The 11358-nt window shown below is 37.6% G+C and overlaps 1 protein-coding gene across 35 annotated transcripts in view; it reads left to right on the top strand.

Annotated features, from left to right (window-relative positions):
• The window catches only part of PTPRD (protein tyrosine phosphatase receptor type D), a 1327869-nt gene that overhangs the window by 560870 nt on the left and 755641 nt on the right, over window positions 1-11358 (top strand). The window lies entirely within an intron of this gene.

Genomic DNA, 11358 nt, shown 5'->3' with positions numbered 1-11358 from the left:
ATTCTTGACTCCACTTTCTGTACAGATTTATTCAATAAGAGTCAGACTAAGAGCTACAAAAATACTAGATCAAAAAATGTAATTCCAACATTAACGGAAATAGGGAAACAGTTCCAAAGGCAATCAAGTTTTTTTGTTTGTTTGTTTGTTTGTTTGTTTTTGTCCTGGAGCACATGTCAGAGACATTAGAAAGGCTCTGCCACAGCTCATTAAACTGGAGGACTACTATCCTCTTGTTGTCATTCAGGTTGGGTCCCTGGAAGCTGGAACAAGAAGAATGAATAATATTAAAAAGGACTTTGCACCCCTGGGAAGGATGTTGAAGGGATCAGGGATGCAGGTAGTGTTTTCACCTGTCCTCCCAATGGGTGACCGGGACCCAGAAAGAAGGAGGAGAACAGGTCAGGTAAATGACTGGCTGAGGGGATGGTGTCTGGACCAAGGCTTTGGGTATTTTGATTTGGGGCAGGCCTTCGAGAAAGCCAGGTATGTGGGTTGCTGACGGACTCCAGCTCAGCAAGTGGGGCACAAGCGTATTGCGGAGCAAGCTCTCTGGAGTTATTACCAGAGCTTTAAACCAGGTTTGGTGGGGGAAGGGAGGAGAGTTAGAAGTGACAGAAAAGGGCTGGGGGATGTTGTCACTGCTGACACTGATGAAGATAGTAGGGAAAAACCTCTGAGTTGTCTCATAGGATCATCTGAGGGCTCCTCTGAGAAGGTAATATTCCTGATAGCCTGTCCGGAATCTTCTTCTTGAGTCCCTCGAGGGATACCTGAGCCTGCTGCTTCCCTAAAGTACCCGTATACCAATGTGCGAAGCATGGGATATAAACAGGATGAGCTCGAGATCCGTGTATGGACGCAGGGCCACAATCTCACTGCAGTCACAGACACATGGTGGGACAGCTTCCATGACTGGAACGCTGTCATATAGGGCTATGTCCTTTTTAGGAAAGACAGGCTGGGGAAGCGAGTGGGAGGAGTTGCCCTTTATGTGAGGGAGCAATTAGAATGTAACCAGCTCCAGCTGGGGGAGGGTGATGAAGGAGTGGTGAGCTTGTGGGTGAGAATTAAGGGGTGGGCTCATGTGGGTGACACTGTTGCGGAGGTGTACTACAGGTCACCAGATCAGGAGGAAGCTGACAAGGCCTTCTACAAGCAGCTGGTAGTAGCCTCAAAATCCCAGGCACTGGTTATCATGGGGGCCTTCAATTATCCAGATATCTGTTTGGAAAGTAACTCGGCCAGGCACACAAAGTCCAAATGGTTCCTTCAACACGTTGAAGGTAATTTTCTGACGCAGGTGGTGGAGGAACCGATGAGGCAGGGGTTGCTTCTGGACCTTGCTCTTACCAACAGGGATGGGCTTGTTAGGGATGTGAAGGCTGAGGGCAGTTTGGGATGCAGTGACCATGAGATTGTGGAGTTCAAGATGGAACTTGGTGGAAGAAGTAAGGCAAGAAGTAGGATTGCTACTCTGGATTTTTGGAGAGCCAACTTCGACCTCTTCTGGGACCTACTAGGGGGTATCTCATGGGCTAGATTGCTAGAAGGCAAGGGCGCTTTTGAGAGCTAGGCAATATTTAAACAGCACTTCTTCCAAGCTCAGGATTGGAGCAACCCGAAGAGTAGGAAATTGGGGAAAGGGGGCAGGAGACTTGCGTGGATAAGCAAGGAGCTCATCAACAAGATTAAAAGGAAGAGGAAGGTCTATGAAATGTGGAAAAAGGGCCTGTCCTCTTCGGATGAGTATAGGAGTGTTGTCAGGGCCTGCAGGGACGCAATGAGGAAGGCTAAAGCCCACCTGGAGGTGAAGCTTGCAGGTTTTTGTTTGAAGTTTTTGTTTGTTTAGTATGTAAACTGTAAAAGGAAGACTAGAGATAATGTGGGTCTGCCACTGAACGAGGGGGGTGTCCTGGTAACAGGGGACGCTGAGAAGGCAGAGATACTGAATGCCTTATTTGCTTTGGTCTTTACTTCAAAGACTCCCCCCCAGGACTCCCAGACCCTGGAGGGAGGAGAAAGAGTCTGGGATGTGGAAATCTAACCCTTGGTTGACAAGGGAGTGGTTCGGGAGCATCTGAGTGGGATCAACACACACAAATCCATGGGACCCGAAGGGATGCATCCATGTGTGCTGAGGGAGTTAGCGGTGGTGATCACTGAACTCCTCTCTATCATCTTTGAAAGGTCCTGGAGAATAGGAGAGGTGCATGAAGACTGGAGGATAGCCAATGTCACTCCGGTCTTCAAGAAGGGCAAGAAAGAGGATCCAGGAAACTACAGGCCATTCAGTCTCACCTCTGTCTCTGAAAAGGTGTTGAACATCTTGTTCTGGATGCCATCTCCAAACAATTGGAAGAGAAGAAGGTTATGAGGAGTAGTCAGCATGGATTCACCAAGGGGAAAATCATGCTGAACCAACCTCATTGCTTTCCATGATGGCATCACCAGCTGGGTAGACAGGGGGGAGAGCAGTGGATGTCATCTACCTTGACTTTAGCAAGGCTTTTGATACTGTCTCCCACCACATCCTGCTAGCAAAACTGAGAAAGTGTGCAATAGACGAGTGGACAGTAAGGTTGGTTGAGAACTGGCTGACTGGCCGAGCTCAGAGGGTGGTGATCGGCAGCGCAGAGTCCAGCTGGAGACCTGTGACCAGCGGTGTTCTCAAGGGCTCGGTGCTGGGTCTGGTCTTGTTCAACATCTTCATCGATGACCTTGACGAGGGAAGAGTGTCCGCCCTCAGCAAGTATGCTGATGATACGAAGCTGGGAGGAGTGGCCGACATGCCAGAAGGCTGTGCTGCCAGTCAGCGAGACCTGGACAGGCTGGAGAGCTGGGTAGGAAGTAACTAAATGAGGTTTAACAAGAGCAAGTGTAGAGTCCTGCACCTGGGAAGGAACAACCGCATGTATCAGTACAGGCTGGGGGACAACCTGCTGGAGAGGAGCTCTGAGGAGAAGGACCTGGGGGTCCTGGTGGACAACAAGTTGACCATGAGCCAGCAGTGTGCCTTGGTGGCCAAGAGGGACAATGGGATCCTGGCGTGCATTAAAAGGAGCATGGCCAGCAGGTCAAGGGAGGTGATCCTCCCCCTCCACTCTGCCCTGGTCAGGCCTCACCTGGAGTACTGTGTCCAGTTCTGGGCTCCCCGGTACAAAAAAGACAGGGATCTCCTGGAAAGAGTCCAGCGGAAGGCCACAAAGATGATACAGGGACTGGAGCATCTTCCCTATGAAGAAAGGCTGAGAGACCTGGGTCTGTTCAGCCTTGAGAAGAGAAGACTGAGAGGGGATCTTATTAATGTTTACAAGTATCTGAAGTGTGAGAGACAGAGGGATTTGGCCAACCTCTTTTCAGTGGTGTGTGGGGATAGGACAAGGGGCAATGGCCACAAAATGGAGCACAGGAAGTTCCGCACCAACATGCGAATGAACGTCTTCACAGTGAGGGTGACGGAGCACTGGAACAGGCTGCCCAGGGATGTTGTGGAGTCTCCTTCTCTGGAGATATTCAAGGCCTGTCTGGACGCCTACTTGTGCAACCTGCTCTAGGGAACCTGCTTTGGCAGGGGGTTGGACCCAATGATCTCTTGAGGTCCCTTCCAACCCCTACAATTCTGTGAAGTTTTAAATTTGCTTTAAAAAAACAAACAAACAAACATTAAATACACTGAAGTTGTGATAACTAATCTGTTTTATGTGTTTTATATCTCTGGCTATTCCACCAGATGTTTGGCTTTAAAGATTATTGAATTCAGGTGGTAGAATGTCTTAAAAGAAAGTCTTAAAAAAAAAAAAGAGGAAAAAAAAAGATCAGCATATTAACTGAAAGCTTAGATCAAATATTTAAATTGTCCATTTTTATTTTTGTGAATTTAATTGATTTTATAGCTCAGTGGATAGAGACATACTGATGCATAAATAACTTGTGCTAGATGATGATATGCTGATAACGGTTTGATCTTTTATCTGAAAATAGACCATTCTGTGGTTTCAAAGCTGCCTTTCCTCTAATAACCAACCATTAGGTGCTAGAATGATAATAACCTCTGGTAACCTTCAGATGATGTTATGTGGCATTCATCTACAAGTACCAATAAGCAGCTTCCTTCTGGGTCATAAAACACTTGGATTCAGTTCTTCCATTAGGGAAGTCTCAGCAGTTTTTCTCAACTACAATTTAAAAAATTGCACTACTGGTCGTTTGTTCACCGATAAAATTATGTTCTACAATTTTTTATCAGAGAAAATTCCCCTCAGTGGTTTCATTTAAAGTTTTTATGAATTATTTAATCAGAATTTATGTGCAGTCCCTGTAAACATAATTATCTTGTTATACAGACTATTAATTATTAAATTAGTAATTTCAATAATATCTGTATGTTACTTTGCTGGTAATATAATTGAATATCCAGCACTTGCAAACCAAACAAATACTGTCTAAATGCAGTTGGACTTCAGCCCTTTCATGTGAAAAACCTGTCTCTTATGATTTCAAATTGTTAGTAAGAATTTCTCATTTTAATAAATCTTGAATCAAACATGGAAGATGTTACACTAAACCAACATAAACCACTCTGACTTGAAAATGATGTAGCATACTTGCAGAAGGTTTCACAGTATGTTAGCTTAATTTTTTTTTTTTAATAAATTCCATGAGCATAAATATATATAAAAAAATAACATTAAGATAGAATTGTATGTTTAAATTATAACCTGTACTCCAATACCAGTGAGTTCACTCTTAACTTATGGTAAATTTTTTTAGAGATAACCATTTATGAGGGGGTGTGTAATTAAAGTGGTAAGCTGTCTGCAACTTTGACTTTAAAAATAAAAATATTGTGCTGAAAGCAAGTATTAACATTGATAGAGCTTGAGGAAAATTCAAAGTGTTTATAAGTTTAAAACTGGTGTCAATTAGGGGAGAAGAATTGATTTTACTGAAAAGTTTCATACCTTTTTCTCTTAAAGGGATTTTTTTTTAATGTATTGCTAAAACATTATTATTTACACACACACACAAAACGTAAATATGATGTAATTACATTTGTATTGGGAGGGGGGAGGGTTGCCATTACAGCCCTTTAAACGCATCAGTAAAATGTGAATTTGATGTAACCTTTAGCTGAATTATTAATTTCAGTTAGCAAGAAATCATTATTAATCATTTCAGTTGGAGGTCCTGCAGGGGTCTCTTTTGGCCTTGTTATTTTGCAGTGTTTACAAAAAAACAACACAAGCAAACAAACAAAAAAATACACATTTTAATGACTAAGAAACCAAAAGCTAGGCAGGATTATAAATGCCCCAAAAGACAGGATTAAGCTAATAAGAATTTATAAATTAATAATTTTTAAAAGTCTTAGCAAACTATAGAGCTCACCCAAAATCAATAGTATTTAATAGAAATGCAAGAAGACCACAAAATGCATGAGCACAAACCAGAAACCATTGTGTAGACTGCAGAAACACAAAAATTGAACACAGCCTAATACAGTTCCAGTACAGCAGAAAAAAAAAGAAAAAAAAAGAAAAAAAAAAAGAAAACAAACAAACAAAAAGCACTCCACAATAAATTGCACAGTACTGCCTCTATCTATGCATATTTCATCTCTTTAAGGACCTCTTTAAGCATACAATAATTTCTTCCCATACCATGCTCTATGTACCTCAGCTTGCTTCTATGTAGCAAGCACCTGAGAGGAAAATGAGGTTTCATACTAAGAAATTATCAGTACACAGCCTAGGGTGTGTATGTAGGTATTAAGACTACTAGAGAGAAGGTAGAGAACATTTGCTCTCAAGTCCATATGCAGCCTTCCAGTCCACATACAGACAAGAAAATATGAAAGGAATGCTGCAAACAAAAGACACCTTTTAATAGAAATCATTTGATAATAGTGTTCTATAAAATATAGAGTCTATGGAAAGTCCCGAGGGAAGACTAAACGGCAGTGTTTTGGCAACAAAACTGGATATTCTGCTAAAGTTAATACTCAGAAGAGCAGGAAAAAGAGCTATTGTATACAAGAATAGATTACCTGCCAAGGAGTTTATGTATGTTATTATGAAGATAATCTCCATAAAATAAATGAATCGGATAACCTTTTGAATTTGTGGGCTTTGAAATATATATAAAGCTACATTTTGCAGTAAAGCAAAAGATTCCCTCAAGAGATTAAGAAACGGGAATTATAAAATTTGCAATTTTTTTTTTTATTCCTTCAGAGGGCACTTTTCATTTTCTTTCAAGAAAATTGAACAGATTTATAAAGATTTTCATTCAGCAGTATTTTTGCTGTTGTTGGAAAAGCAGTGCAGTATTCTAAGTCTGTGGATCTAAAATACATTTGGAAATAAATAGGAACTGTGTTTTTCAAGTGAAGGCAACACATTTAATAGGTAAAATGATGGAGAAGTCCTAAACAAAATGTACTCTTAGTGTAGGCTGTACTTAAATCTGTGTCCAGTTGTAGAAGAACTAGATAACAGAATTATCTACAAGGCTATCATCGTTCTCTTTTGCATCATATTCTTTCTCCAAAAATATGAATTTTTTAAAGGGAACAGAGAGGGAGATGGATTTTGTCTTATCCAGAAATATTTTTCAATAAACAAAAATTAAATAGTGTCAAAATATTAATTCCACTGGGATGAAATATCAAAAAAATCCTATCTCAGTTACAGCCTGTTTGCTTGAATTACACTCTCATTTTGCTGTGGATATTTCAGGATACTATTTGATCATTCATACTTTGCATGAGAATGAAGGAAGATTTTGGACATTTTTTCCTGGAACTGAATTCAACTGTCAAAGAGTAAACAAACATCTATTTGTTCATGGTTAGTGCAACCTTTTCACAAATAAATGACAATGAAAGGAAGGTAAAACAATAAAAAACAATGTCAGAAAACTGTGCTCCTAACAGATTTTGTTTCTCTTGATGATCATCATAAAAATAGTAAGGTTTGTTCTCAATGCCTTATTACAATATGTTACAAGTATTTTAAAGTCAACGTCTAAAAACGCATTAAACAGAATTCTAATCTCTCTCACTTTTTTTTTCTACCCTCTTGAAAGAAAGGCGCTGTAGTCCAATACTGAGTCATCATATAGTAGTTGTTACCTCTTGTAAGTTTATATTGTCACTTTAAATTATAGCTGTTATAAAGGAGTTTGAACATACAATAGTCTTGTTTAGTTAATAATCATTCTCATCAATGATTTTTAATTAAGTGATAAAGTCAACAGAATAAAGGATTATTACTTGATAATACATTCCTGCTTGTTTTCTAAAATTGTGATGACTCCAGGTAATGGAGGTCTTGCAAAAGATTTAAAGAAATTCAGGAAAAAGAATCCTTTAACAAATTGCTAAGAAACATCACAGAGAATTAGGAACTAGCTAAAAATGTTATTGTTGCTGAGTATCACCCTGACATCTGTGAGTATAATCTTAGAGAATAAATTACTTTTTACTTAAATGAAAACCAAATTATTTTCAGGAAATACAGTTCCTGTTCTCTCTAAAGTATGATTAATTTGCTTCCAACACAATAAATGAAGTAGTTTATCGACATTTTATTTTTATACACATAGAAATAATCCTTAGTAAAAAAGAAAAGCACTTTTGATACATACGTCTTAATGCATATGAGAAATATTAATCGAAACTACCAAAACTTGAGTTAAAAAAGCTGAAAAATCTTAAAACCCTTTTATGAAGCAGGAATGTTTGTGAAAAGAAAAAAAAAAAAAAAAGATTGTGATGTTCCCAGATCAATATTTCAGTTCACAATGCAGGATTATGTTTGATGTTTGTTATCCTACAATTTACTGATTTAATACACTTAGAGGTTTTCTAGGCAAGGATTAGAGTGGTGACCACTCTCCACAGACCTTTATTCTATAGATTAAGAAACTCAGTTTTATGTGTAGTACCATTCAAAGATCATTCACTGGCTAAACATTTCTGGAACATCTTTTAAGAGTCATGATAAAAAGACATGAATTGTTAAGCTTAAAGTTAAGATGAAGTTCAGACGGTGGTGTTACTTAATGTGGTGTGTTACAAATAGAGGGTATTTGGGGATTCAGGTTTAATGATAGTGTTTTGAGATTTTTGCACTTTTATCTGGTATATCTAACTTCATCTGTATATGTACCATTACACAGAGTATATAACTAAATTAGGTTATACTAGAAAAATAACAAAAAAAATTATAGTAGGGTTCACTGATGAGATTTACTAGGTCCACTTAGCTTCATGTTTACAGTTTCATTATCCGTTTTTTTTTTTTGTCAAAAAAAAAAAAAAATATATATATATATTTTTTATATTTTTTTGTCAAAATATTTTTATGTCAAAATATGATAGTTTGCCTGAAGAGACACCGGGCCCGATTTGTCTTCTAATCCCAAATGATTTTTTTTTCCTTCAATGTTCAGTACTGCTAAGCAAAACATTCTAGTTTACAGTCAGAGTATTTTTCAAAATTTTAGATCTTTTTTTTTTTCCTTTCAAACATATTTTGCTGCATATAGAAATGTAAATTAGTAATTAATTTAAAAATAATTTTAAAAAATTCCAGCATTCAAAACAGATGTTGCAAAAGTATTTTTTAATGCCATCAGCAATTTAAAACAAAGAAAAAAAAATACACCCTGAAAAATACGACTTACATTTGAAGATATGCATGTCACATGCTATTATGCCCAACAGAAGCAGTTTGCATAGCTATCCCTACAACAGTATTCTACAGTATTTATAATATTCCATTCATCCAATTTGTGCTTTCAGACTGTCTTATTAAAACTAACAAACAAACCATCTTTCATCATCTGTTAATTAATTAATCTTAATAAAAAATGACAAGAACTGGGAAAAGATCATACAAATGTGAACATAAGAATTAGTTAGCCTGAATATATAAATTGTTCATTCTACTTGCCACTCTATTTCTAAAAACATCTATGACACACGGAAGAGGAAGAAGGAACTTATTTTAACCAACATACAAGATTGTTTTACTTTATTATTGTTTTATTAGTGTATTAGTGTTTTACTTTATTATTATTATTGTTGTTTCTAAGTATAATTTCATCATAGAAGCAAAAAGAAACATCATTTGAAAAATTGGTTTGCTTTTCTTTATACAATTGAGTACTTTTGTTTCTGAGAGACAAATGTGCAGCTATCGAATTGTTGTGCTACCTTATCTGACAACCTTTATTGGTGCATTGTTGTATGGGAGTTTCATCTGCATTCACATACATACCTTACTAAGCAGAACTTCCTCTTCCTATTAGTCATGCATTTCACAATGTTTAATATGTTATTTTTACTTGCATTTGCTATGTTTCATTACAATTTGTAATTAAATTATTCAACTATTTCAGTGGAAACTTAGCTACTTTTATTTCATTACTTGTTTTAAAAAATTAAATTTCATCTGTCATACAAATCACACTTTCTACTGAGATAAAATTGTCTTGGTATCATAACTCAAATTAAACATCTTTTTGTAAAATATCAAAATGGTATTTTTCTTTGTTTTCAAAATAACAAAACAGGAAAAGGTGTTGTGAACCACAAATGAATTTAGAATTGCTTACATGATTTGGGTTTAAGAAGCATTTTTTCACCTGTGTTAATTCTTATTAGTGGTCATATAGAACTGCTTGTGAGGACAGTCTCAATATAATAGGATGTCTTAAATAATCTTAAATAAAGATTACAGAGATATATATACTTCCTTCAAAACATTCAGATTATTAATATAGCATTTAATCTTATCTTCTATATTAATTACTTAAAAATAGCTTAAATGTAGTATTATATTCATTCAGATTTTTTTTATATATATACATCCTGTTCTATTACTCAAACAGGCATATTTAGATTTTGTGTATCTTCTAGAATTTCTTTGCAAGATCTTAAATTTTAATCATTAATCTTCATTAATGTTGTAGTAGAAAGGAAAAATGCGTATAGAGAAAAAGTTGGAAACTAATTTGCTGCAGGAAAATCAATTTTTGATTTTTCTTATTAAGCTAATGGGTAACCTCAAGCCTTATTAATGGAATAACCATGGTTATAGTATTGATAAAATTAAAAAATCTTAGCAATTACAAAGAAATGCATCCAGTTTCATGAAATGAAATTTCATTCTATGATGAATTATTTGTATCTGATGCTTATAAAGGAGATTTGTAGTAATCTGTTTTATTCCTCTGCTTATATAGAAGAAATTGCATTTTTGCATCCCCAGATTTTCAAACATCCACCTCCAGTCAGATTCTTTTGCTTTTATTCCAATGCACTTTCATCAGTTGTCACAGACCATTGACTCCTTTCAGACATTAAATGTATATTTCTTATGATTACTTTGATTATTTTGATTTCATTCTTAGAACCACATTCTTATAATGCAGTCTAAAATTCTCTTATCTGTCTACCTACCTACCTACCTACCTATCTTCTGAGCACTGAAGTAAGTTTATTTTCTAAAGGTGCTATTTATGTTCAAATACACTTATCAAATCATAGTTTGAACTGCTCTGGTTTACAGTCTGAACCCATTGTATCCAGATATCCATGGAGTTTATTGGTTTCCACAGAAATTCACAAATTCTCATCTGTTCGATAGAATTTAAATTTTCCTCACAGTGTGTGTGTGGAGGAAGGGTAGGAGGTGGTCAGGGGGAAGGGGTATGCACAATATGAATACCCTAGAAAGTTTAGCCTTTTGTTGGGCTGCTTTCTAATGTATAACATGCTTCATCAACCAACCTGTGGTGGCTTTACTCAGGTGGGCAGCTGAGCTCCACCACAACCACTCTCTCACTCCCCTCTTCAAAACGAAAGGGGGAGAAAACACAGTGAAAAGGGCTCAAGGACAGGGACAGGTAAGGACAGGGAGGTCACTCAACAGTTACTGTCACAGGCAAAGCAGAGTCAGCATAGGGAGATTTGAGAAATATATTACCTATTACTAAGAAGCTAGAGAAGTGAGAGACAAGGAAAATAAACTACAAAAACACCTTCCCCCCATCCACCCTCTTCCACCTCCTACCCTTGAACAGTGCAGGGGAACCTCTGCTCCAACGGGTGCTCTTCACAGGCTGCAGCCTCCTTCAGGCCAGATCTACCTGCTCCACCGTGGGCTCCTCCACAGGTTGTGGCACAGAGATCTGCTCCACTGTGGGACACATGGGCTGCAAAGTCACAGCCTGCTCCACCATGGGCCTCTCCACAGGCTGCACGGGAACTTCAGATCTGGCACCTGGAGCACCTCCTCCCCCTCCTTTTTCACTCACCATGGTGCCTACAGGGCTCTTTCTCACAAC

This window comes from Anser cygnoides, chromosome Z (genome assembly GCF_040182565.1).
Source record: "Anser cygnoides isolate HZ-2024a breed goose chromosome Z, Taihu_goose_T2T_genome, whole genome shotgun sequence".
Lineage (NCBI taxonomy): Eukaryota > Metazoa > Chordata > Aves > Anseriformes > Anatidae > Anser > Anser cygnoides.
Note: the sequence above shows the minus strand (reverse complement) of the source record. Positions and strands in the feature narration are given on the sequence as shown.